The sequence below is a fragment of the Topomyia yanbarensis genome, chromosome 3, assembly GCF_030247195.1.
Source record: "Topomyia yanbarensis strain Yona2022 chromosome 3, ASM3024719v1, whole genome shotgun sequence".
Taxonomy (NCBI): Eukaryota; Metazoa; Arthropoda; class Insecta; order Diptera; family Culicidae; genus Topomyia; species Topomyia yanbarensis.
In genome coordinates this window covers 112,617,925-112,643,404 of record NC_080672.1, presented here as the reverse complement: position 1 = coordinate 112,643,404, position 25,480 = coordinate 112,617,925, and positions in this window count along the sequence as shown.

Genomic DNA, 25,480 nt, shown 5'->3' with positions numbered 1-25,480 from the left:
TATTTTTATTCCTCGCTTACCAATTTTTACTATCTGAAAATGAAACCGTTACATACAGAGTATCGCTTTACTGGCGTTTTAGAGGCTAAACTAAACCGATTTTAAATATCGGGGTATGGATTGGATACGCATCTACGTGATTAAAGGAATTCAATTCTTAAAACGTTTTGTGAATTACCTCAATAATATATAAAATATTTCTCAAAAATTAATATGTAAGTTTTCTTCAAAGACAAAATAATGTGAAAGTTGACCTCATAGTGAAATATTTTCTAGAGTTTATGTATTTATCCCTTGAATAAGGCGTTGCGTTCAACTGTAAGGTAGATGTTGGAAGGTATATTAATTCGTAGATCTCCAAGTAATCCACCTAGTAGTGCGATAAAAGATTTCTCATATAATTATATTCGTAGCATCACCGAGAGCAACTGTATTTTTGAATCCCGAAATTCTAGCGAAAATTTGGCTTCTTTCGCAAGATTTAAGTTATACAGGTCATGGCGCAAAACTTACTTGTTATGTTATTTACAATAAGGGTGTAAAGAAATACATATATCGCATAATATACCTATAAATACAAGGTCGTGGCACTAAACATCATTTGCCATTTGTCACACACCGCCTCTTTCTCATTCTCACTTATTTTCACTCTCTCTCTCTCTCTCTCTCTTCTCTCTCTGTCCTTCCTTCGTGTTCGTGGTAACTGTCACGACTCACATCTTGTTTTGTTTTTTTTTTATTTTTTGTTTTATTGTTTATTTTGTTTGTTTTGTTGTTTTATTGATTTTATATATTTTTTCAGTTTATTCGAGGTTCTATGCAGGGCTAGAAACTGCGAACTAATGAACGAGTTCTGCAACTAATTAATGATCCAATAGTGGCATGTGTAAGAAATGTCTCATCTCACTGCTGGGTGGATTAAGTTGGGTTTTTTCGTTTCAAATTTATGAAAGCTTTTGTTTAAAAAATATAACTATTTCAAATGGCATTATCTTCGATTAGAGCACTTTACATTAAATACCGTTGCTGTCATATGGAACAGCATGCTTGGTAGTAAAGATCACCAAAAAATTATACGATATTTGTTATATCTTGAAATATTTACTCAAAAATCAGTTTATTTTTAGGAAAAAGTATATGTAACATTCCAAAGAGGGAAGCTAAAGGTTCGGTATATTGAGACAAATTGTTTTCCATCAATATATTTGATAGTAAGAGTTATATAAAGAAAACCATTTTTTAAGAAACACCCTATTTTTTGGTAAATTTTTTGTTGATACTGGCAACACGCCTCATTGAGCTACAGTTGGAACTATAGAACTGTTAGATCGACTGGGCTGTCTCGGTGACAGCCAGAAGTACAACGGAAGACGAGTGTGAGAAATTACTGTCACTTGGAATTCATCACCAGCGCAGAACAAACGTGGCAGCTAGAAAAATCTTAAAAGTATATTATTAAAACTAATGTTTTACTCTAACTTATAAACTAGATGGAAAAACGTTTATTGCTATCGGTTTGGTTTAAAGTAGAATGTATTTATTGAAATTCGTAAGTTCCTAAATTGAATTTAATTTAATAACTACACGGATAAACTGATGTGTAAGTAGCACATATGATGAAACAACAATGAAATTAACACGAAAATTAAATTTACAGCTAAAGCTACTGTTACAACAGACAACTGCTGTCGTTGTATTCTTGCTCGAAAGAAATCGGACCTATCGGAATTTCTCGCTCTCAAAGTTTGGGTGAAGATGCTATCTTCCACTATTCATGCTAACAAACTTGCAGGTGATAGATTATCCATCGATTGAGTTAACATACAAACACAATTAGTAACATAAACTCTCTAAGGTTTATTGCTTATGATGAAGTTACGCTTTTCGGAGTTTCGAACCGGTCTAGATAACTAACTAAATCTGAACCTAACTTTCTAACTAACTAAACAACAACATGGGAACATTTCTTGTAAAATGAACCATAGAGTTCCAGTGTCTTTAATAAAGTTGTTTTAAAATTTATTTTCTTTAATTTTCTGGAAGAAAACGAAACTATCTACAGCCATTCAAAAGTTAATTTTCTGATTTTAAAACATTTAGATTTAGTATAGTGCAATATATTATCAAGAAAACGAAATTATATTTTTTATCTTGTCCACTGTGAAACATGTTACATAGAGTCAATTCATAAAAAACCAAATTTCAAATATAACATTTTCTGTTTTTTTAACCTATCCTTCAGATGTTTTTCAGAATTTCTGAAGACGAACTTTTTTTTCTAACTCATCAAAACTGTAGCTTCTATTATTCAAAAAATATAAGCCTTTAATATATCAAAAACATTTTTTTTAAATAAATTTCATAAAATTTTAAAGAAACATCGTATTTGCCATTTTAGCTCAATTATAACTCTAGTCATATCCTTATCCACAGTTGAATAAGAATTATCTTTTGCTTGCCCCAATGAGTGATATTGTTATTCCAAAGAATCCAATTTTTTGGCAAAAAGGTGCTCTTATCTTTTGAGAGAAAATAGTTAGACATGTGGTGCCATGGAATAAATTATTCGCCTTAAAACAATCTTAATGATGTATGAAGACTACTCCAGTCATGAACCAAAACCGCAAAAGCTATTTGAAAAAAAAAAACGGTTTGTCTAAGAAACACTAAGAAACACCCTAACTTTCGATTTTAAATTTGTTGTGAAATGAAAAGCATGAGCGATAGAGCTAACATGTCTTCAACAAACTGTCCCAAAAATTATCGTTCTGAAACTTTACTGAAGGGCGTTTTGCTCTAGCTAGAATAAATAAAAAGTGATATTGGTAAACTCAGCACCACCCTAACTGTTATTTTAACACAAAACCTGTTATAACCCACCTAGCGGCGCTTGTGCCTTTCTCATTTCTCCACACTATGACAAAATAATCAATATAATTGTGGAAATGTCTATTACATTCTTAGTACACTTTGCACTTACACACAATGGCCAGCCACGAACCTGATAAGCTACGTGTCGACAGTGGATCCACTCCATACAAAAGCTGGACAAAACCTCAAAAGTAGCTTAAAATGTCTGTATCATCTAAGGGTGATTTTTATGCGCTGAACTCGATTTCGATTAAATTAGGACGCTAAAATTAAAATCAGATAGCCTAGGGTGGTCCTAGTTTTTTTTTTAAATTTCGCAAAAGTTAAGTTTATTAACTTTTTATAACAGATGCTTCGTAAGTGAACAGAAACATTTTGATTTCCTAGCGTAGTCCTTAGTAACAATTTAGCTAGAGTGGTTCCAATTTATCGAAATCTGGAGAACAAAAAATGATTTAATTTTATATATTTGTTTGTAGTCCAATCTGACTACCATCGTTAAACAAATCATCCCTTCATAGCTCTTTAAGAGATAACCCTCATGTACTAATTTATGAACGTATGCGTTTATAATAGTTATAAAAGATAGCATATCGTAAGGTTTTTGAAAGAATATCTTAAATTGTTGTTTTATTGGTTTATTTATTTATAATTATCGCCAAAGCTATTAAAAGATGACAGATTTATTTGAAGTTGATGAAGATTTCAAATCACTCCCTACTTTGCTATAGTCACAGTCGCTCATACGATGCATACTGCAGCTAAGCCGCTCAATAGTTTTCCATTGATTTTCAATTCCAATGATGATATGAATATCTCTCCTTATGGGCACTGACTTGGTTTTTCGTGCAAGAATATCGTGAGCATACTTTGTACTGTTTGTCTATGCTATAAAATACAGGCGTGGGCGATTTTGCATGAAACTCTCGTCAAAATAGAAGTGAATTATTGACGGAGGTTTTGAATTTGATTGTTGATTGTGATAGATTCAATAGGGAGTTTGCACTTGAAAATAAATGTTGCATCTCTGGCCATTAACTAAAAACGGGTAGAAACACTTCACACACTCACTCGTTTACCTTACATCGGTCACCAATAAAGCTAACGTCCAATACCTACCAAAGAGATAGGATTCATGGAAAGATATAATAATAGTTTCAGTTAGTTTGCATCGTTGGCTTATTTGAACTTTCCTGTACTGCAGATAACTGTAAAAATGTAGAAACATGAGCCATGAAATCAAAAAATACCATGCTTTCCATTAAAAAAACTAATTTTACAAATGACCAATTTTCAATCTTCGGCGCAAAACGCCGCAAGATGACACTATGATTTTTGAAAACTCGATAAAATTCTACGTCAGTTGTACTAGATGAGATCCTTCAACACGCTTTTACCGACAAAGAGATGACAATCTGAATGCAAATAAGATCGCGTTAAATAACATAGTTATATTGATTTCATTGGAAACTTTTTAAATACTCATTATTTCTCAAATCGAAATACACCATTGAATTTCCAAGATTTCCAAGATCGTGTACGGTTAAAAAAAATGCGGCACTAGATTTTTCAATCGATTGACTCAAAAATTTGGCGAATGCTGCTTTATGTATGGTACATTTAGGAAAAAATATAAAGGGTATGAAAATCGACAATAAATTTTGGGGGTTTTGTCCGGCCCGGCCCCATTGTGCGGTGACACACTTGAAACAAAATAAAATATCATACTTTTTTAGCCTAACCTGCATTAGTTCATTGTTGTCTTCCTGCTAACTATTTTTGACATGCCGGGATGGGTGTGTGAGGAAGGAGAAAAACCCACGAACGATCCGCTCCCCAGCTTAATTTGGTATGCCTTCTGGTATAGTGGTGGTATAAAGATGATTTGGTTGAGTGATGAGGGCTCGATGGTTGGGGTGGTGGTCTAAGGGGGGTGCAATGAGGGGTGATCTAAGAGGTGTTTAAATGGGAGGGGGGGGGCTGCCAGGGAAAGGGGGAACTCCTCTCCGTAAACCCCTAACTTCGCCTCTGTTAGACTTCAAAAACCCTAAGTCAGTAAAAAAATAGGGTTTAGGTTGACGATTTTCAGAGTGATTGCACAACCTTTCTATATGAGAAAGGCAAAAAGGTTCACAAACAACAAAAATCTCTCCAAAGACTTGATAAGGCAAAGTTGCTTAGTTTTAGTAAAATTTCAAAATTCTTGCCAAATTTGCATTCTGGACCACTGCGCAATGTATAAAATGAATAGAATGAATGAAATAAACAAGAGGAAATGAAAAATAGATAAAATAAATAAATAAATAAAAATATATAAAAGGAATAAAATTACTAAAATGATTTAACTAAATTAAACTAATGAAATGAATAGATGAACAAAACGAATAAAGTTAATAAAATTAATAACGTGAATAAATGGAAAAAATATAAAATAAATCAATAAAATAAACAAAATGAATAAAATGAAAGTGAATCACAGGGTAGTCCATGAAAAAAGTAAATTGAATAAATTGAATGAAACGAACAAAATGAATAGGAATAGAATGGAAAGAAATGAAATGAATAAAATAAATGATAGGGAATGAAAAAGAATAAATTTAATATAATCAATCAAAATAAATAAAATGAATAAAATACCATAAAATATTTTTATAAAACACCATAGAATGAATAAATAAAATAAACTGAAAAAAAAATATAATCAATAAAGCCAATAAAATCAATTCAATCAATAGAGCCAATAAAATCGTTATGATCAATAAAGCCAATAAAATTAAAAAATCAATAAAAGTAAAGGGGGCGGGCATAGCGTAGTTGGTAAATCGATTGCCTTGTACACAGCTTACTTGGGTTTGATTCTCAACCCTACACATAAGGTTCGAGATATTTCCTAGAGATTTCTCTAGCCCGAAAAGAGACGAATGACCCTAAGGTTTATACCTCTATAACCAAAATAAAAGAGTAATATCGATAAAATCAACACAATCAATAAAATAAACAAAATTAATAAAATTATTAAAATCAATAAAATCAAAAGAAATAAAATAAAATAAGTAAAATAAATTAAATAATAAAATATATAAAATAAATTAAATAAACTAAATGAAATAAATAAAATAAATAAATTGTTTTGCTTACTTTCTTTAAAAATTTTAATTTTTGTGTTTCGAATTCGTCTCGTCAGTAACTAGCACCATCTGAATGTCTACTTTGACGATGTACTGGTACCCAAATTAGCACTAGTTAGACGCAAAAAAAAATTCAAACAGTTCACACGACTGACTTGTCCCGAGTGATTTCCCGGGAAGCAAATTCAGAAGCTCTGGTTTGCTGACGAGAAAGCGAAACCCAACTCTTGTCTTTTGGCTAGGGAGCCAAACGCCTGGCATTATACAATATTAATTCTCAAAATGGAAAATTGGATTAAACCAATTTGCGCATTAAGGGCGCAAAACCTAACTTAAGTTAAGGTTTAATTCGATATTATCCCAGTAACAACAACCTGTATTTAAAAAACAAATCACTAAAACCAACAAAATGAATTAAATTAGAGGTGTGCGCGGTTGAACAATACAGTTATCAGCGGCGTTGGTGCGATTTTGACCGGCAGCAAAGGGCGAATCGGGGTGAAGCCGTTCGCTGAAATCGGCGGGTGCATATTTTTTCTTAAATTAGAATGAGAAGTAGAAACGACTTTTTGCTCAAACAATCTTACCATCTTCGCGGTTGTTGCTATGTGTTTCAACACTAAGCCGAGGATTTATAACGAGGTTAATTCAACCGGGAATGAATTATATTTGAACAAATCTAAGTAAAATAAAATTAAATATTGAGTATGAGCATGATGACCATACGAATCGTAGTTGCTACTCCGTCTTTGACCAGAACGAGCGAAATTGCACAGAGAATCAACCAATGGGACCTGGGAGTGGTTATCCATCCGAAATATGTACGTTACAAGAGATCTGCACTTTGAAATGCTCATTGCTCATAACGGTGCTGGTCACGTTCTTACAGTCATCGGGAAGGCGAGGAATGTTAGTGTAACAAACGTTGTTATGGAGACCGTGTATATCTCTACTTCTCCACTTATTTGCCACGAGAAAGAGTTTTTGTTATTAGGGTGGGGTAAAGAGTTACACAAATGTGGATTCACCTTGATGAGTGATACGATCGATGTAACTCTCAGTACTGTTATCATGTGTTTATTGCTCTGGGCAGCCGGCTACCGAGAATTTATGATAAATTTATCATTTATTGAATTAATTTGGAAATGCTGGATTTGTAAAAAAGCGACTTCAGCTCCGGACAGTTGACAGTCGTGATCGTTGCATATGTTTAATTGCATCAAACGGTAGGTGAACGATTTTATTATTCCTTGCTTCATTCCGGCGAAAAACGGGATTCCACAAACAATACAATATAATGAAAAGCGATTACTTTTACTGTCTCGAGATATTTGTCGATATGTCTATGTTATTAATTTGTGTGTAAATTTGGTATTAATAATAATGACAATTATGTATTGGCTTCTTTCTCCGCGAACGATTGATTCTCATGTTACAATTACTCGCGCGAGTTTTTATGTTATCTAAGGCACCTTTTAAACCTTTTTGCCTAACTGAAACACCTGAAACGACTCACTTTGTATGTCGGATATACAACCGATGACATGTGCGCGACCATGCATATTCCCCACGCGTAATAAATAACCAGTGGATTGGTTTCCTAGTTGGTCAAATAAACACTAAACAAACAAAGTAATTAGTTTTCTCAGTCTAAAGAAATGTCAGCTCGATTGGCATCAACCGGCAGATACGTGTTCTCTCACAATGTCATCAAATCAATAAACATTCAAAATTACTAGACTACTTAATTATTTGTTCTAAAATAGGATCGAAAAAAACAAGTTGCATAACCGAGGTGGTTCATTTTCAAAGATAGCACTGCTGATGAATCTTTTTATAAAAATAAGTGATAAGGGACGCGGACGAATTCAGCTGACCAACGCCATAGATAAAATGAATTTAAATGTTTTTAGCAAACTCCAAAGTGTGGTGGCTAAGATTAATTCAAATCATTGTTCTTCAGACTTCACCGTTAAGAATATCAATGCTAATACTGGTTTAGAATAGTTTTGCCACGCACTATTGATTTTGAAAAATATTCCTTAAGATAAAATAACAAGATCTGGTTCTAGGTTTCTTTTTACTTCTGCCCGCATCACAAATTATGAATTCCTGTATATCTGAATAATGATAATATAGAGGCAAGGCTACATGACCTATCACCGCGTACCCCTCCTAAGCTAATTGCAAAATGTATGTCACAATACGGAGAAACCCTGAGGCGTGACCATTCCCCAGGAGTATTTTCTATCTATTCTATGAATCGCAATCTTTATAGCCGAAACAACGAAAAACCGCCTTTTATCAAGGTAACTATTTTTTTCGCAAAAAGAGATAATTTACTTTTCTCGAACAATGTACATTTTACTGATTTTCCATAACATTTAATTTAACTAAAAAAGTCTATCGTCTAATGAACTATAGTTAAACTGTGAAATAGCTTCTCATCCCCTTACTTACTATTTTTCTTCTTTATCATTAAAGTCCAATTTCAGCGCTACCATATGAAAATCCAAAGAATATGTTTGAACGTTTTACATTTCGATATACGTGTACAGTTATTTCGTTATTTATATTAAAAATATCGAAATGATTGATTTTAATACAATCTTTAAGAAGATAGCAAAAATTTCAGCATTCAAACCAAGAGCCTGGCGTGTATTCTATTTCACTTCGGTTATGTCTCTGAAATTACCGATCCATCTTTTATTTATTTTACAAAAAAAACTGACGTGTATCGATCTTCGTTCCATATCTCGATCGTTCCTTCAATTTCGAGATATATTGGTTGTCAAAATTACATTTTTAGTAATATTTCCTAGTACGCGTACACACACCAGATAATTTGAATATCCCCAATCCAATTTCTAATCCATACGTAATTCCTACCCTCACGAAAGCTCCACCACATTAAAACCCGTTGTTGTCTGAATTATTCACCCCCACTTACTGTGTATGTGACAACTGATAATTCTAATGGCTCCAGGGAACTAGCGAGATACTTTCCCAGCCAACTGTCGAACCTTATTTAGAAACCATGGGCTTCGCGATTGCGGCCGTGTCGCGAAGAACGCCGCCATAAATGAATTGGAGCTAAATTATGCATGATGCGGAATAGGGCGGGTGGTTGACTAACTGACTGCCGGTGGCTTCCGTGCGTGATTTGGGACAATTAGTGCACTTGCTCGGAATCACTCACTAGATTGGTTCAAACGCAATCGCTAACTGGTCGATCCGACAAGGGCAATACGAATCGGAAACAGTGCCTTTCGCTGGGCAAACAAGCGTAAATAAGGAAAACATTCCAAATGATTGCACACGAAAGGTAAACTGACAATCATAAATATTCAACCAACGATAGAGTGTATCAATAAATAATAAAATAATAAAAAAAATATTCTGTCGATTTTGAATACACATGGTTGACTAGAAAATAGGCAAGAGTTCGCCCATTTCATATTAGTTTTTATCGCGGAGAAATGAAATAAATAATGTTACCCCTCACCCTAATTGCTGTATATAAGCCTTTTTGCTTGCTTTCGAATAATCAATTCAACTACCTATATATGCAGAAAAAATCGATATCTCGTTCCAACTGTCTGACACTTTGGCATCTGAGCAACGTTCGTATTATTTTGTCTGATCAGAACCGACACATGATAGCATAATTTTTTTTTCTTTTTTGCGGCAGGGTCTTATCGTATACGTTGCAAAACTATTTGATATTGCAAATCTGTAGATTATAATATTGCATGGTGTAGCCACAGCAGGTTGGATTTACTATAATATTTACTTTATTTCTATTAATTTAATCGGCTATGCACATTAGAGCAGAAATTGCCGGTCAAATGGAAATTGCAAAATAGTAATTGAATACAATTATCGTAATAAATTGCCATTTAAACCAGGCTTCAGTAGTAAAGGAAATAACAAAGAATAATATTAAGATGTAGATATTCTACCAAATAAATTTCTCATCGACGATGTCCATTAACTACATCTCACAAGTTGTAACAACGTGAACCCTGTGCCAGACCTAGCCAACCCGGCTTCAATAGTTAGCGACCAGTTCGTCATACTTTCTCCAACTACCAGATATTGACGAACAAAAAAAATAAACATCAGTCCCAGGAGAAAATGTTTCAGGAAGAGCCTCTTGTCAGCACTCTGCTAACGCTGTTTATGCAAATCCAATATGCAGAGTAGCTACAGGTCTGTCCGCTGTCCATCAACAACAGACTGCCTACAGCTGCGCTTTTTTTGTATTCCGAAACCCTAAATATTGGATGTGTCCTCGGAAACACTGAACAAACCGCTGAAACGCCATGGAACGTTGGAACAAACAACTGGACAGGTGAGATAGAGATTTGTTGGCTTTATTTGCTAGTCTGTTCAGTCGTCCGGGATTTGTAGCCCCCGTGTAGGTGGGATAGGAACACAACATGCCAGCAGTGCCGTTTTCCCATGTTTGTAATAAATCAATATAATTGGACACCCGAGAGAATGATTGTTTGCTATTCGATTGCAATCTGCAGCTTTTATGACGTTATCGATGATATTGCAAATTGGGTTGATAATTTGGAACTAATTATTTCAGGTGTGCGATATTCGCGGTACGTACGTACGGTACGTAGGTAATTAATAAAATGAAAGCATGAATACGTTTTCTCGTACCCGAATTCGAATATTTACTGGTTACTGGAAATCGACAAAATACTCGCATTATTAAAAAACAAATCCTAATCCAACCCATACCTGGACATGATGTCAACAGAAACCGACACTAACTTTTTGTCGGAATAGATTAGCGCCGGCTTGACGCAAATCTCTAAAAACTAAAACACACTTTGTGTTTCAATCGAACGACTGATCAAACGAGCAGAAGTTCTGTTTATGCCGATGAGACACAGTGAAGCCGAAACTTGTCTTGGCTTAGCAGGCCTATGCGAAAGCACTATGCTATATTTCACCCTAAAGAGGAAAATTGGGTAAGTGCTTTCGCATCGGCCTGCTAAGCCAAGACAAGCTTCGGCTTCACTGTGTCTTATCAGCATAAACAGAACTTCTGCTCGGACGGGACATCGCGTTTGATCAGTCGTTCGATTGAAACACAAAGTGTGTTTTAGTTTTTAGAGATTTGCGTCAAGCCGGCGCTAATCTATTCCGACAAAAAGTTAGTGTCGGTTTCTGATGAGGCGAAGCCGAAACGCAAACATGTAACAAGTAAGGATTTGTGCCCTTCAAGTGCAAAGACTGGTTTTACCAAAAAAAAAATTTTGTTCTAGCGAGAAATTTGGTGCTTACCCAATTTTCCTCCTTAAGGTGAAATATAGCATAGTGCATGATATCAATCCGAACCCGAGCTAGACACCTAACCGTTTGTTAAAATAAAACGCGCACACGACCCGTATCCTATTTTCAATAAACGAATTTAAACCGAAACCGGAAGCGAAATATTGACTGGCTAAGTGCTTACATGTGTAGCAGAGTTCTACGTGTGCAGCCAGTTCTTGAGTTTCCTTTCAGTTTACGAACAAATCAGGAGACCCACATGGTAGCAGCAAGGGACCTCTTCTGTTTGTGCTGTTCTTCAATGATGCATCTTCGCTGCTGGTACTGGTATCTATCGATGATTGCGCCCGTCTTCAACAGCTTCTGGATATATTCTTTGGCTGGTGTCGACGAAACTGGCATCTCGAATTGCCAAGTTATCACTTCCCACTGCACGATCAATCCGCTAGTTGAAGACTACAAAAACGTTGGACATAGAATGAATAGCATTGATTACATTAGCAAACTCGGCGTCTTGTTAGATGCTAACCTAACGTTCAATTCGCATCGCTAGACTTTAATCTCAAAAGCATCTCGACAGCTCGGTTTTATTCCCAAAATCGGTTGGATTTTTAAGGATTTTCGTTGTTTGAAGGTGTTATACTGCTGGCAAGTATGCTCATTACTCGACAATGATTTGGACTTTTCACCAGCTAGTACGGAATCTCATGATTGAACTACCTGGAACTACCACCGTACCCGGATCGTTGTCATCTGATCGGTCTTGACTCACTGGCACGACGCAGGAAAGCTCAACAAGCAGTATTTGCGGTTAAACTATTGAACAACCAAATCCTATGCTCCACTGGCCTACTTCAACCTAGATTTAATCGAACGACATTTGGACTCAACGAACCGATAACAATGCATTCGAACCTTCTCCTCACTCCAACATGTGCTTAATTTTGGTGAACCATAAGTTTGCACAGAAAGTGTTCCAGTCCTAAATTAAATTTGGCTTTTATTCATTAAGACTATTTCCTGTCAGATAAATAATTTAACTAAATAAATAAATGACACACGGTAGGAACAACCGAGTAGGCAGACGATCCTTCTCGAAGAATATGGAATTGAGTGCATTCTTCAGGTCACCCAATATTAGTTTGTAAACCATTTATGTCATTTACTTGCTTGAGACAACGGGTGTTGATCCGTTGGATTCGAGCTCACGTAACTTCCATGAAAACATACCACCAAGAATTGTCAATCGAAGTTCATCCGGCTCATTTTTTGGGGTTATGTGCGCTTGTGTAAAACCTAAGGCTACATCCATAAATGACGTAACATTTTAGAGTGATTTTTAATACCCCCTCCCACATCGTAGCATTTCATCACAAACCTTTATATGCCCCCCATGGTAATTAAGCAGCTTAACGGTAACCTTCCCCTCCTTGTCCCCGCAAAAAGTTAAAAAAATAAAAAACGATGTTAGTTAGATGAAACTGGTAAGATTGTTGTAATATCAGCTCAACTCCTATTCCCCTTTAAAAAAGCTACGTAGCATAACATGACCCCCTACCCGCTGTCGTTACACATCACCACAAAATATAACCCCTCCCCATATACTACTACGTCATTTATGGATGGACCATAATTGGCAAACCTCTACCACCACCACACGGTCGATCACAGTTATGAGTGTCAACTGAATCAAAATAGCGTGATTTCTGTGTCGATCTGCTTCCACCTCACGAACATCACGGGGGCTAACGTGAAATACAATTAAGGTATGGACGGTCATCGATTTTTTTTCACCGAAAAAAATCGATGACCGTCCATACCAAATTTGCTAGCGGTGATGGAAACAAAGCAAGAAATACGATTAATTATTGATATGAAATATGTTTGGATATTTCCGAAAATGTCTTTATTGAGACAGGTTTTCGAACAAGGTGAAATAACTTTGCACGTCATAGAATCTCTTGGAACAACGGTGGACTTCATAAAATATTCGGGAACTATTCACTTATATGCGATTGAACGGTAGATTTTTTTTATTTCGATTATAGTGGTTTTAACCATAAGGTCATTCGCTTCTTCGGGTTAGAAAAATCTCTTGTGAAAAATTTCTACTCCTATGTGCGGGGTCGGGACTCGAACCCAGGTGCGCTGCGTACAAGACAATCGATTTACCAACTACGCTACACCCACCCCCTAACGGTGGAACTTCTTGTCCATTTTCACTTGGACTTATGATACCGAGTTTGACACTGAAACGCACTATAAGTTCTCATGTCACTTAACTAACTATAAATGAATATCTTTATTGGTTCTACTTTTTATACTGTACTAATACATAGATAACTTACAAGCTAGATTCTTATCGGATAGTTTAATTACATTCTAATGGGCGTGGCTATGAAAGCTCGCCATGTTTAATCTGTATATCTATGGCTATTGTGGTAGTGTTGGTATTTGCTTAGGGCAAAGGGACATGGCTAAGTTTTGGTGCCTCTCGCGCCGTGCTATCGCTTTGTGCATGCGTGCACGGCTTACCTTTCTGTGAGCCGTGCATGCGTGGAATATTTTTTCTCGGTTGACTTTGGGATTGGGAGCATGAGTCACCGTGAGTTACTGAGTGTCTTTGTGTGTGTCATTATCATTGCCACTTGTTGTAAGCGGGTCTTTTGCAACGTGAGCCGTTTCTATTTATTTTCATTAGTTGCTGTATCTGGCTGGCCGTTCTGATGCGGACGGCTAGTTTGTTTTAAGCACTGCATTTTAATTGTATTTGGCTTGAGGTGCTAATAATGTTTTGAGTATATGTAGGTCGCTGTTTAAGATTTGTTTTGTTTGGTTTTCATTAACTGTGATAAACGTGGGCTCTTAGCGATGTTTGGGATTGTACTTGTAGTCGTTAATGAAGTAGGTTTTTGTATCGTGAGAAACTATGCGTTAAGGATTAGTATTATTGTTTGGAGCATTGTATAGTACGGGTATAGTACAAACGTTTTCACAATAATCACCAACACTGCGGACACTGCTAGTTCACTGGTCCAGATAGCCATTCAACATTACCTCCTAATGTCTGCTCGAGAAAAATTGTCAACTGACCATTGTAATCATCGCGCGAATTGTAGTCATCTCATTTCGAAGCGAACTTGTCTCGTTTCGTTGGCGGCGCCATCTGGAAGTGTGTTGTTCCCCATTTGATGGGAAGGTTGTTTTGATGAAAGTAAATATCGCCTGGCAGAACCGCCTGTAAACAAAAACCAAATGCTCGGTACGCCCGGGAGAATAACAAATTTTCCCCTAAGGCGAGCACGGCGAACATCACACTTGATTTTTGTTTTCTGGCGACACTGCAGGGTGAAATTGAGAGTAGTCAAAAAAACGGGCGACTCGAAAATGGCCTAATCAATATTTCATAACAACACTCGACGATATATATTTTTTAGATCTTATTAACGAAAATTTTGTTAAATAAAACAATTTAGTTATGCTTTCGAAAACTAGTATTGTTTTAAGGTGGTTTAATACATTTGAAAGCACTGTTAAAATACGATTTAATTTTCTGAAGCGAATTTTCAAAGCTATTTTTCTCCATTCGATATCATTGTATTGTGATTTCGACCCTTTGGTCGGTTTACGATCGAATTGTTCAAGTAGGCTGCAAACGAGTATTACACATTTTAACGACAGGTTCAAACCGTTTAGGTAGAGTAGAAATATAAATATAACTCCTGAGTTGACAGAAAATGGAGATAACAATTTAAAGAATTATATATACTATCCGCAAACGCTACATCTAAAACTCGGCCGTACTACCTTTACGGTAATAAGAAAAAATGCTCTAATAGTAAGACGGTTAATACTAAAACGGTCCCAAAAAACCTTAATCGGCAAAATGGCAATACCAACTTACTCCAATCCCCTTTTCGTCACACTCATGTTTCATCAATTGTTATTGCTTGTGGTTCTAAAAGCTGGATTCGAACCGCACCGCGCACTTAACATTCTTCTAATATATTCTTATAGACCGGATAGTTCTACTGGCCTGTCTGTACGAGTTCCACCTCTATCACGTGAAATATATGTTTGAAAGTGCAGAGTCCAGGTTAGTGGGAAGTGCGCAATATACAATAAATCGGATTATCTAGAAGTGTGTAGCATTTCGCTTGTTATTGTATTTTGCATTGAGAAAAGCGAACACAATGTGGATAAAGACGTGTTTCGATTATCTCTACACGACACATCTCGCAGTTGAAAATCGACACACACACTCGGTCAGAAAAAACCAACTTGGATTAGTGGTGAGGTATTTCGATCGGTGTTAAATTGAAATTTCTTTTCTTTCCCGGACATCAACAGCAAGGTAATGACTGTACAAAACATGAACAGTCCTTCCCATCATATACACGACCTACGCACAGTGGCACGACTTAGAACAAAAGGTGGATTAAAGTGAAAACATTGCGTATCAATTCAAATAGGATGGTTTTAGGTAATTTTGGTACAATGAATTCGTTTTTGATATTAAAAAAAATATAAAAAATTAACATTTACTATTCATTGGGGTGTCTTAAAAATATCTATTTCATCGAAATTGTTCTTAAATTTTTTGTATTTTAAATGCGCTAAATCGTTTTTGATATTGCCATTAAAAATGTTTTCATTGTTCATTGAGGTCACTCAAAAATAATTATTTTGATGTGAAGGTTCCAAAATTGGCTTAGGGAAATTTTTGTACGCTGAATTCCTTTTTGGGTAATAAAAATATTAGAAATTACTTTACTGCTTATTAGGGTGACTCAAAAGTAAGTATTTTTTCTTTTGGAATTTTTTTTCTATAGTAATTATGGATGCTTTATGATTTTTTTTTCGTAGGAATGTTTTAAATTACTAAGATTGCTTATTTCATATCTCACATAATAAATAAATCAAAAACATTTTTTTTCGTGTATATGGTTCATTTAAAAATAGTCTTGTTTTATTTGCGGTAATATCGCTTACCCTTAAAGGGGGGGGGGAGGGGTAAGGGTTTCACCGTAAAAAAAATCAGCTCTTTGTCAATTTTTTTTAGAAAAATGGATAAAGTGAATTGATTGAAACTTTTGTACATTATACTACATCATTTCAATAACATTCTGTAATTTTTTCATGCAAAAATATCTACAAGCGAATTTGTGATGAAGCTTTTTTGGGACGTCTCTAGAAAAACACGATTTGCGGCGCTCACTGCCATTCAAAAACTACTTAACCGATTTATTTAAAATTTTGCATACACATTCTATGCAAAAAATTCCTAATCCCTACGTTGAGTTTTTGAGATAATTTTTCAATCAAGGGGGTTTTACCAATAAAATAGCGGAATCGCTGTTTTTTAAAAATAATTTCGCCATTTTATGAGTAAAAAGCCTCCTCAATTGAAAAATTATCCCAAAAACTCAACGTAAGGGTTAGGAATTTTTTACATAGAATGTGTATGCAAAATTTAAAACAAATCGGTCAATTAGTTTTTAGAATGGCAGTGAACATCGCAAATCGTGTTTTTCCAGAGACGTTCCACAAAAAGCTTCGTCACCGAGTCGCTAGTTGATATTTTTGCATGAAAAAATTACAGAATGTTACTGAAATGACGTAGTATAATGCACAAAACTTTCGATCGATTCGCTTCCACCATCTTGCTAACAAAATTTGACACAAAAACTGATTTTTTTAGGCTGGAACCATTATAAGCCACCCCCCCCCCCTAAGGATAAATTAGTGCCATAAAAATTCTGATCAAAATAGTTTTACGAAATGACTAGAACTCAACTATGTTCACTCAATTTGATAGTTACTGCGTAAGTTATCAAGAAATAGTTCCAGAAACTTTTAATGGCATATTTCAATTGGTTGAAACTATCTACTAAATTTTAAACATTCTGAATACCTTAACCATCTAAAAAATCATACTTTCTGTGGTGTCTGCAGATATGATCAAGTAGGCTAAGAAATGAATTGCTAATAAATCATCATTCAGTTAGTCACTCTTGGTCATATCTGACGTCTTAAGTCTGGGCTATTACATTGGCGACGAGCGGGAGCTTGAAGAATGCGCTGAGTACTCAAGAATTTCCTCGCGGTCCAGTTTTTCCATTACTAATTGGGAAGAAAAATACTTTGACAGAATGTCCCTAGTAAGTGTTTAAAATATTTGAAATTTTAGTGTAAACCGTAATCAGAACGATCTGTTCGTTTGATTGGCTTGTTTATGATGGGACTCATCTCCATCTGGAATCAGAACGATCCGCTCGTTTGATAGGTGTGTTTAAGATGGGACGCACGTCCCCGTAATCAGAACGATGCGTTGATCCTACCATATGGGTCCCAGGTCGACCCGAAATCGGAACGATCTGTTTTTTATTAGATTTTTTTCACACTAATGAAAAGAAATTTTAATAAAACACACCTTTGACAATCTTTGATAAGAAACATAAAACAATAATTATGTGATGGTTACTATGATATGTATTCTGGGTAGAAGCAGGAGGACGCTGTTTAGCAAATGTTTCGTAATCAACATCATCTGGACCGAACCCAATTATCGGTAAAGAACCGCACCAAACAAAATTAAAAAAAGCGGGATACAAAGTGCTGGACTACGGCGAGATGTTAGGTACGCACTAAATATATAAGTCCTTTAACAACCATAGTCTACCTCTGACTAAAACTTGGAAGAAAAAAAACCTAACGAAGAAAAGTAACTAAATTTATATCATAATGCAAATAGATTTTATTCCTCACACCACATGCCTCTACGTTATGAGAGGTTGAATTTCATCAAATTAAATTCAAACCTTATAACAAATTGGACTATTTTTTTAAACGTCTACGATCATGAGTTGTTTATTGTAGGTTTGGAGATTAACTGGCTTCACGTACCAAATATCTCTAATGCGATAGACATATGGATGAGATGATGAAAATTGGTCCCACACTTCAGTTCGTTAAAGCCCGGGTTTAAGAACTACGAAACAAGCCTACATCTGATTCGAAAGGTATTTGTGAAAGAAGGGTTAAGTGTAACAGCTGTTCGGGAAACCATTTGGGGAATTACTCACGTTCTGAGTCGTGCCGGTTATGTGAAAACTCGGACACTTCGTAAGATAAGACTAATCGGTAAAGATCCTCAAAACTCTATACAGTGCCGAAACGTCGGAAAAAGAAATACGAAGTTCGAAAATAGTGAATGACTGCTTAGCCGAAATAAATCCAACAAGAATATGATCCTCAAAACAATTCGGAAAAAGACATACTTGGAGTTGAGCCATACATTAGTCTTAATCAAAACCGACACGCAACTAGGAAACAGGAAAATATTCGAGAAGTTCATGATATTACAGAGAAGATCGAAATCCATTATTTGTTCCACCTAGAAGGAAAACAATCAATTGTGATTGACGTAGGCGGAATCAAGATAAAGTTCATCGTAGGCACAGGTACAATTGAACAACAAATTTATCGAATTTTATAGTTAAAATATCGTTCGAATTTAAAGATATGGGATGACCCTCTTCTTCGCACATACTTAGAATAGGCTATTCTCAAAAATTTGGACCTTTTTCCACCAAATCCGTTTGAGAAGCAAGAGAACAAGATGAAGACAGAACTGAAGCAGGATCAATACGGCTTCGTGAAACCAAAACCAAAACTAAGAAGACTAGTTAATCGAACAATTATTCAGTATATGAATGTTATTATAATTGAATAATAAAAGATTAAATTACTAATAAAACGAGGAAGAGATGTAGTGTCTACAGATATGATCAAGTAGGCTAAGAAATGGATTGCTAATAAATCATCATTCAGTGAGTCACTCATGGTCGAATATGACGTCTTAAGTCTGGGCTATTACACTTTCTACTTTGATCCTCTCTCTTCATCTCTAGTAAAACTCCCATAGGTCATGCTCTTAATACTATTTAAAAGTTGTGCGTGTGTTCGTGTCATTATTCTAGCTATAAGGTGATTGTTCAAATTCAATATCAGTAATAACCATGCGTCTCCATTCATAGCTTTTTTTTAAATTTTTGACTGCTTATCGCAAGTTTTCGCAAAACTAGCATAGGCTTATTTTAAAGAGAAAATTAATAGCTGTCGAATTAGTATAGCGTGGTCTCGGGCATCCACGAGCGTCGTTGATGTTATCGCATTAGAAATTCGAATTCAATAAAAGTTCATGACAAACAGTTACCAAAACAATATTTAAACCAGCTAGTGACTTATTTATAATGATTTTATGATGTAATTTAATCACACGAATAATTTTGATGAAGTATCGCAATGCATAAAGTCAACCGAAACACGAAAATAACCGGATGTAGCTCCTATAATCAAATTAAGCAAAAATTAAAAATTCCTTTTACGTTCAAATCGCCCAAAATTTTGCAGAAATGTCTCTGACAGCTCAGCTGATACGAGAAAAATACTACCTAGGATATCTCATAACCTTCATATATGGACTTAAGCCCAGGCTCGCCCCCATTGTGCTACGGTTTGGATCCACGTATCCGAACCGGGGGTCCGAATCCAGACACTTGCCCAGATCAAAGCACCAAGTCTGGGCCTGATTCAGGTCCGGGCCTAGTAAGGGGATGCGCTAGATCCGGGAAATGTTACGGATCCGGAAACTGGTCCAGATATGGGAACTGTTCGGATCCGAGAACTGGTCCGGATTGGAAACTGGTCCGAATCCGGGAACTAGCACTAAAAAGTGCCTAAAATTTTTATTTCTCTGTCAAACCCACCCAGTAAAAAAATCCGCAATTCCGGCTGGTTTCTGCTAATATTGTGGCATATTCCAGCCTTAATTTCGGTAGCAGTCCGCCAGAATTTTGGTTGGTTTTCGGAAGGTTTTCGGAAGTTAAAAAGTAGGTTTTCGGAAGTTAAAAAGTTCTGAGATATGGTAGGCCAGAAAGTCCATTAGAATTTAATCACCGGCCACATTTAGGATTTACACACACCCAGTTCTCGATACACCACCTTCAGCGAAGGTTTCATGCTATTTTTGGAAAAATCGGCAATTCTGAATCGAGCGGATGATACAAAATATTTTGAGATTGTCTGTGTTGAACCCGAGGAGTTTTCAGCACTAAATACACGTCATTGAAGTAAAGCAGAAACATCAACGGTCTCAAGTAACTTCCATCCGCTATTCCTGATGTAAAAATAAATACGTGACAATCTCTATCTCTCGATCGGAGAGCTAGGACCGAAACAGCTACAAATCTACCGTTTATTCCAAATTTAATTTTTTTATTGTTATCAAACAGGGGATAAGTTGGTGTAAATCAAATAAGTTTGAGAGCGACATTCCATACTCCTGTTATGTATGATGCTAGACTCAACATGTTAGTCGCTGTTAAGCGTCCAGGCATGTAGCCATATTAATCCTTGATTAGGTACTGCTTGCATTGATCCTGAAGTAGTTCCATAATCACCAGCTCGAGTGAGCACTCAATGAAGTTATTACACGCTAAATATTGATGTTTCGCCATTTCCCGTTTTAAGGATTAGAAGCATGTTCGCGGATTTCCAGCAAAAACGAAAAATGCCACTGGCCAGATAACTCTAGCAAAAAACGAGTCAAAAAAACGTCGATGTGTCTTCTCAGAGACCAAAGGAAATTCTTCAGGTCCCAGATTGAACGACTCATTAAACTGAGAAGAAGCTCGTTTCCTCGACATTGATATCGGCCAGCGTTTGGTCCACAACTGGAATCGGTTGGATTTCTTAGGTTGTCAAATATCATTGCAATTTCTATGTACGAAAAAGATGTTGAAAAGAGAAATAACGAGACATTTTTGAAGGATTAAAAAGCATCGAATACTATAATTGGGACATTCGAGTGAATTAAGCTTTGTTTGTCGTATTCTGGTAGGTCGTAACTGCATGCTGGACAAGAGTGAATACAGCGTAGACTCAATATTGATAAATATTTTAGGCTTACAGTAAAAATACCAGGACAAATCAAGCGTTTTTCTCAACTTTCCAGGACATCAGGACAGTCAGTGAAAAACCAGGACATGTCCTGGGAAACCAGGACTTAAGGTCACCCTACGTACTATCATAGAAATCGATCGAATTATCCTACATACGCCGAGGTTGACACACACTGAAAAAGTGCTTGGTTGAGTGATGCACATACATGTGGAGTAGAGTGGGGTCAAGTAGGTCAGTTTTTTAGGCGAGCTTGTGCGATGGTATTTTACACAGATTTTGACATACAAGCAGTCGTTGGAAAGGTTATACAACGTTTTGGCAATAATGGTTTTATGCCTCGTTAAATATTCTTCAAGCTAAATCCAATAAGGCGAAGGTATTTTTTTCGATGTTTTTGAAATCTGGGGGTGCGATAGGTCACTATATTTGAAGTTAAATTAAAAAATATACACACCTAGATAATCACTGGTTCAATTTTTATTTTAAAAGTATTAATACTGCAGATTATTTAAAAATCTAATTGACGTCATTCAGGTAAGAAAATGGTAAGTGGCAAATGATGTGAAAAATCATGAAACCGAGAAATGAAATGTTGAAAAAACATGTTGTTTCGGCAACTGCGTCTGGCTTTCTACTTGAGAATGACTTCTTCGGTGTCCTCGTCGTCGCCAGAGTATGGAATTGAAGTTGTTCATTCCAGCTCACGTGGTTGATTAGCTGTGACCCATTGTACCCCAAGCGTATCCTTCATGTCGATGTTCTTGTTTTATCAAAAACGAAAATATCGGAAATCAACACAAAACTCGAGTTCGGCATTAATTTTAACGTCAGAAAAATCCACTTGGCCTTTTTTTACATTGACTAAATGTACTGTACTGAGGACTAAAGACAATGCGTTTTCGCAGAACAACGCGCGAAAACATAAGCGTAACTAATACAGCTGATCCACGGTAATAGCCAAAATGACAGTCATCAACGATGTTCTCTACCGAGTATCTAATTCACACAAGATGAGCGACCTCTGCAAAAACATAGATAATGCCCTATACCTATTGTACCCCCATACCTAGTTGACCCCAGCTACCGAAATTCGTCCTTCGAATACCTTTGCAGAAATTTGGGTTTAATACCACAATGCACAATAGCGTGGTCTGTTACCCAAAAGCCAATAGAATCTTACCCAAAAGTAATAGAAACATATCCGCCGGTTTTTGCGTGTATAAAATAACAGAGTCGTTTTCCCGTATAAATAAAAACCATTTCAGAAACGTTTTGAACTATTTCCTAACTATTTTCAACCATACTACTTTTAGCTACCATTTCCAATATCTTCCGTGTATCCTATATTGAAGAAGTGTATACTACCTTGTACTTTTGTCCCAGAGGGGTATACTGCTCTAGTGGTCTTTGTTATTCGTATATCTGCTTATCCTGTTCCATGAACTGGCAGATTAAAATGATAAAAAACTCGTCTTACAATATCACGGCTATATCTCAATTGGATAAAGCGACAGTTCACTTAACGTCAACTAAGCTTTTTTTTCAAAAGATAGCGTGTAACAACATAAAACTTCATCAATCTGTTGAATTAAAATGTGAAAGGAAAGAGATTTTTCTCTTCACCATACTTTAATATTTTAGACATCGATAGATCTAAAATATTCATCTCATTATACACTGTATAGTTCTTGAATGGCATTTTGTGAAAATGTATATGGAAAAAAGCATATTCTGGTATGGTGACCGTTCTTAAAAACCCGTTGTTTTTATGGTCGAGTATGGAAAAACGATAATGCTTATGTTCCTTAAATATTATACCAGGTAATGGTTATTCTATGGTTGAATGAACCACAATGGAACGTTTGATACAATGGTTGGCATATGGTACACATGTATGCGGGTTGGGACAACAACAACAGTGCAGGAGATATTCCATGCAGTTGCGACGCCATTTAAAATTTACATCCAATTTTTTGCAATTCACAGTGCAGTGCTACACCACTTAATCCTATTAAATTCATTCGAACCGTAAAAATAGAGAGCATTGCTCGAAGGCACTTTGGAAAAACCAATTCGTGTATGTTTAAGATCGTCGATGGATCCAATTCATTAGTCGAAAAAGTTTTATGGTAGGAACATATTGTTCACCACCCCGGAAAGTTTAAAGCTTCGAACTCCTTGGCATCCATGCACACATCCATAGCCCAATCGACCCGGTCTCAAAGGCGAAGTTTTTCGTATTCAGCGCCATACCGACATCGGATCGCCTGACTGACTACCCATACCGAAGACGAATCATCGAGAATGAAGAGCAGTATCAACTCAAAGCCAACGGGATTCAACGGGCAGAACAAAACGCTGAAAGGATATTTGAAAACTTTGGAGCAACAAACAACCAACTAAAATCGAAGTAAAGTGCGAGAGTTTTTTTTCAAGTTTTCCGCCACAGTTTTCTTTTCTCCACCAACGCCAACAGCAACAACTGGCTGATCCCTGGCTTCCGAGCATCAATTTCAGTCATTGCAGTGGAGTAGGCATGAGGTTTGGGAATGCAGGGAAAAGGTGGGAAATGCATTCCCGTTTTGCTTCGGTGGAAACAACAATGCAGATTCTCCGAAGGCAAGCTATTTGCGGTAATCCGTCGATGAATGCAAACCGAACCGCGTAGTTGCTGTTGCTTCTTATGTTGATTGCCAAGCGAATTGGTGAAGGAATTTGATAAAATAATTTTCCGGATCTGATAAAGTGGGAGTTCCCTTATACAAGAGTTGATTGAACTAGATATGATATAGCTACAAAGCAGTGCTACGTAATCAATGTAAATAGCTAGAATTTCAATATTGTACGGTCATTGAGAAAGGGTGTAATCCAATGCAAATAGTCATTTGGTATTCTATAGTGAGAACGGAAAGTGTGTTAGTGCATGGAGACTATGCACAATCTGTTTGGCTAACATCAATCACCGCCGATGAGAATATTTACAGCTGTGCAAAAATTATGTATTACTTTTAGCAGCAACGCTATATTTTATTGTGGCAAATTTAATTCAATTTACTAGTAATATATCAGCTTTAGTGACTCGTTCGAATTTCAATGTGACAAACTGAATTCGAATTGGTATGTGGGAGGTGTGCGAGCTGTGTGGGCTGAATCGAACCCACATCCATAAAGGATAAAAGTATCTTTTGATAAAAAATCATGCGTTTGATGTTTGTTACATATCCATTTCAATGGAGGGTTTTAAGCTGTAGCAAAAAGACATGTTCTATATTTTCGAAACTTAGCAGCTAACAATTTAATATGTATGTACGCCCGGAATAAATCAATAATCCAACTGATTTGCACCAATGTCATGATTATCCAGGATACTTTTTAATAGATGTTTCAAACTCATCCCAGCCAGTGAAACTTTCGTGACCAATCAGTCAAGACTGCCTATGTGTTCGTTCGAAGCCTTACGGTTTCCATGTCTGCCTAATCCATTTTCCTGCTGCCAAATGAAACGATCCAATTATTGATAGTAGATAGCACCGCACGGAACCCATACCCACCATTTTCGTTATAATCAAACTTTAACTCCACAGACCGAATCAAATGGATGTTTGAAGCGCTCGAGAACAACACTAAAATTTAATATCAATTTCCATTGCTAATAGTTCTAAGGCACCGAAAAGGATAAAAGTTATGTAAATTGGTAGATAGGTAGCGAGCAATGGAGAATCCGCCGAGAAAGGAGAAAGGCACAATTTCGTTTCGCGCGAACGCTTCCCGACAGAGCAAGTTTCTCAAGACGCATTTCGAAAGCTCGCTTTTCCCCGTAACACAATAGTACAATGGGAAGACGGGAAAGCGATCAGAGGACTAGGAATTTAACCCCATTAAAAGCGGAATCGAGTTTATTAAGCAGCGGAAAACGGAAAAGTTTTTCCCAATGTTCAAGAGGATACTGCTGTTTTGGCGGCTGGTTGGCTGGATTTCGACGATGAATACGACGACGACAGTGACAAGCCCAAAAAGATGGCATCGACCAACTGTAAGCCGGAATTATGCACTAGTGGGCGTACAAGATGGGTGTCGAATTTCAATAGTGGCAGCTAAACTAACAGCATAAGGAGCTGCCTTTGGAGTGCCTTCATTCGCGACGGTTGCAGGAAAGTTTTTATGGACGATACCGAAGTGGAGCAGGTGAAGTTTTGGGCGACGAGTTCTTTAGTGATACCTGT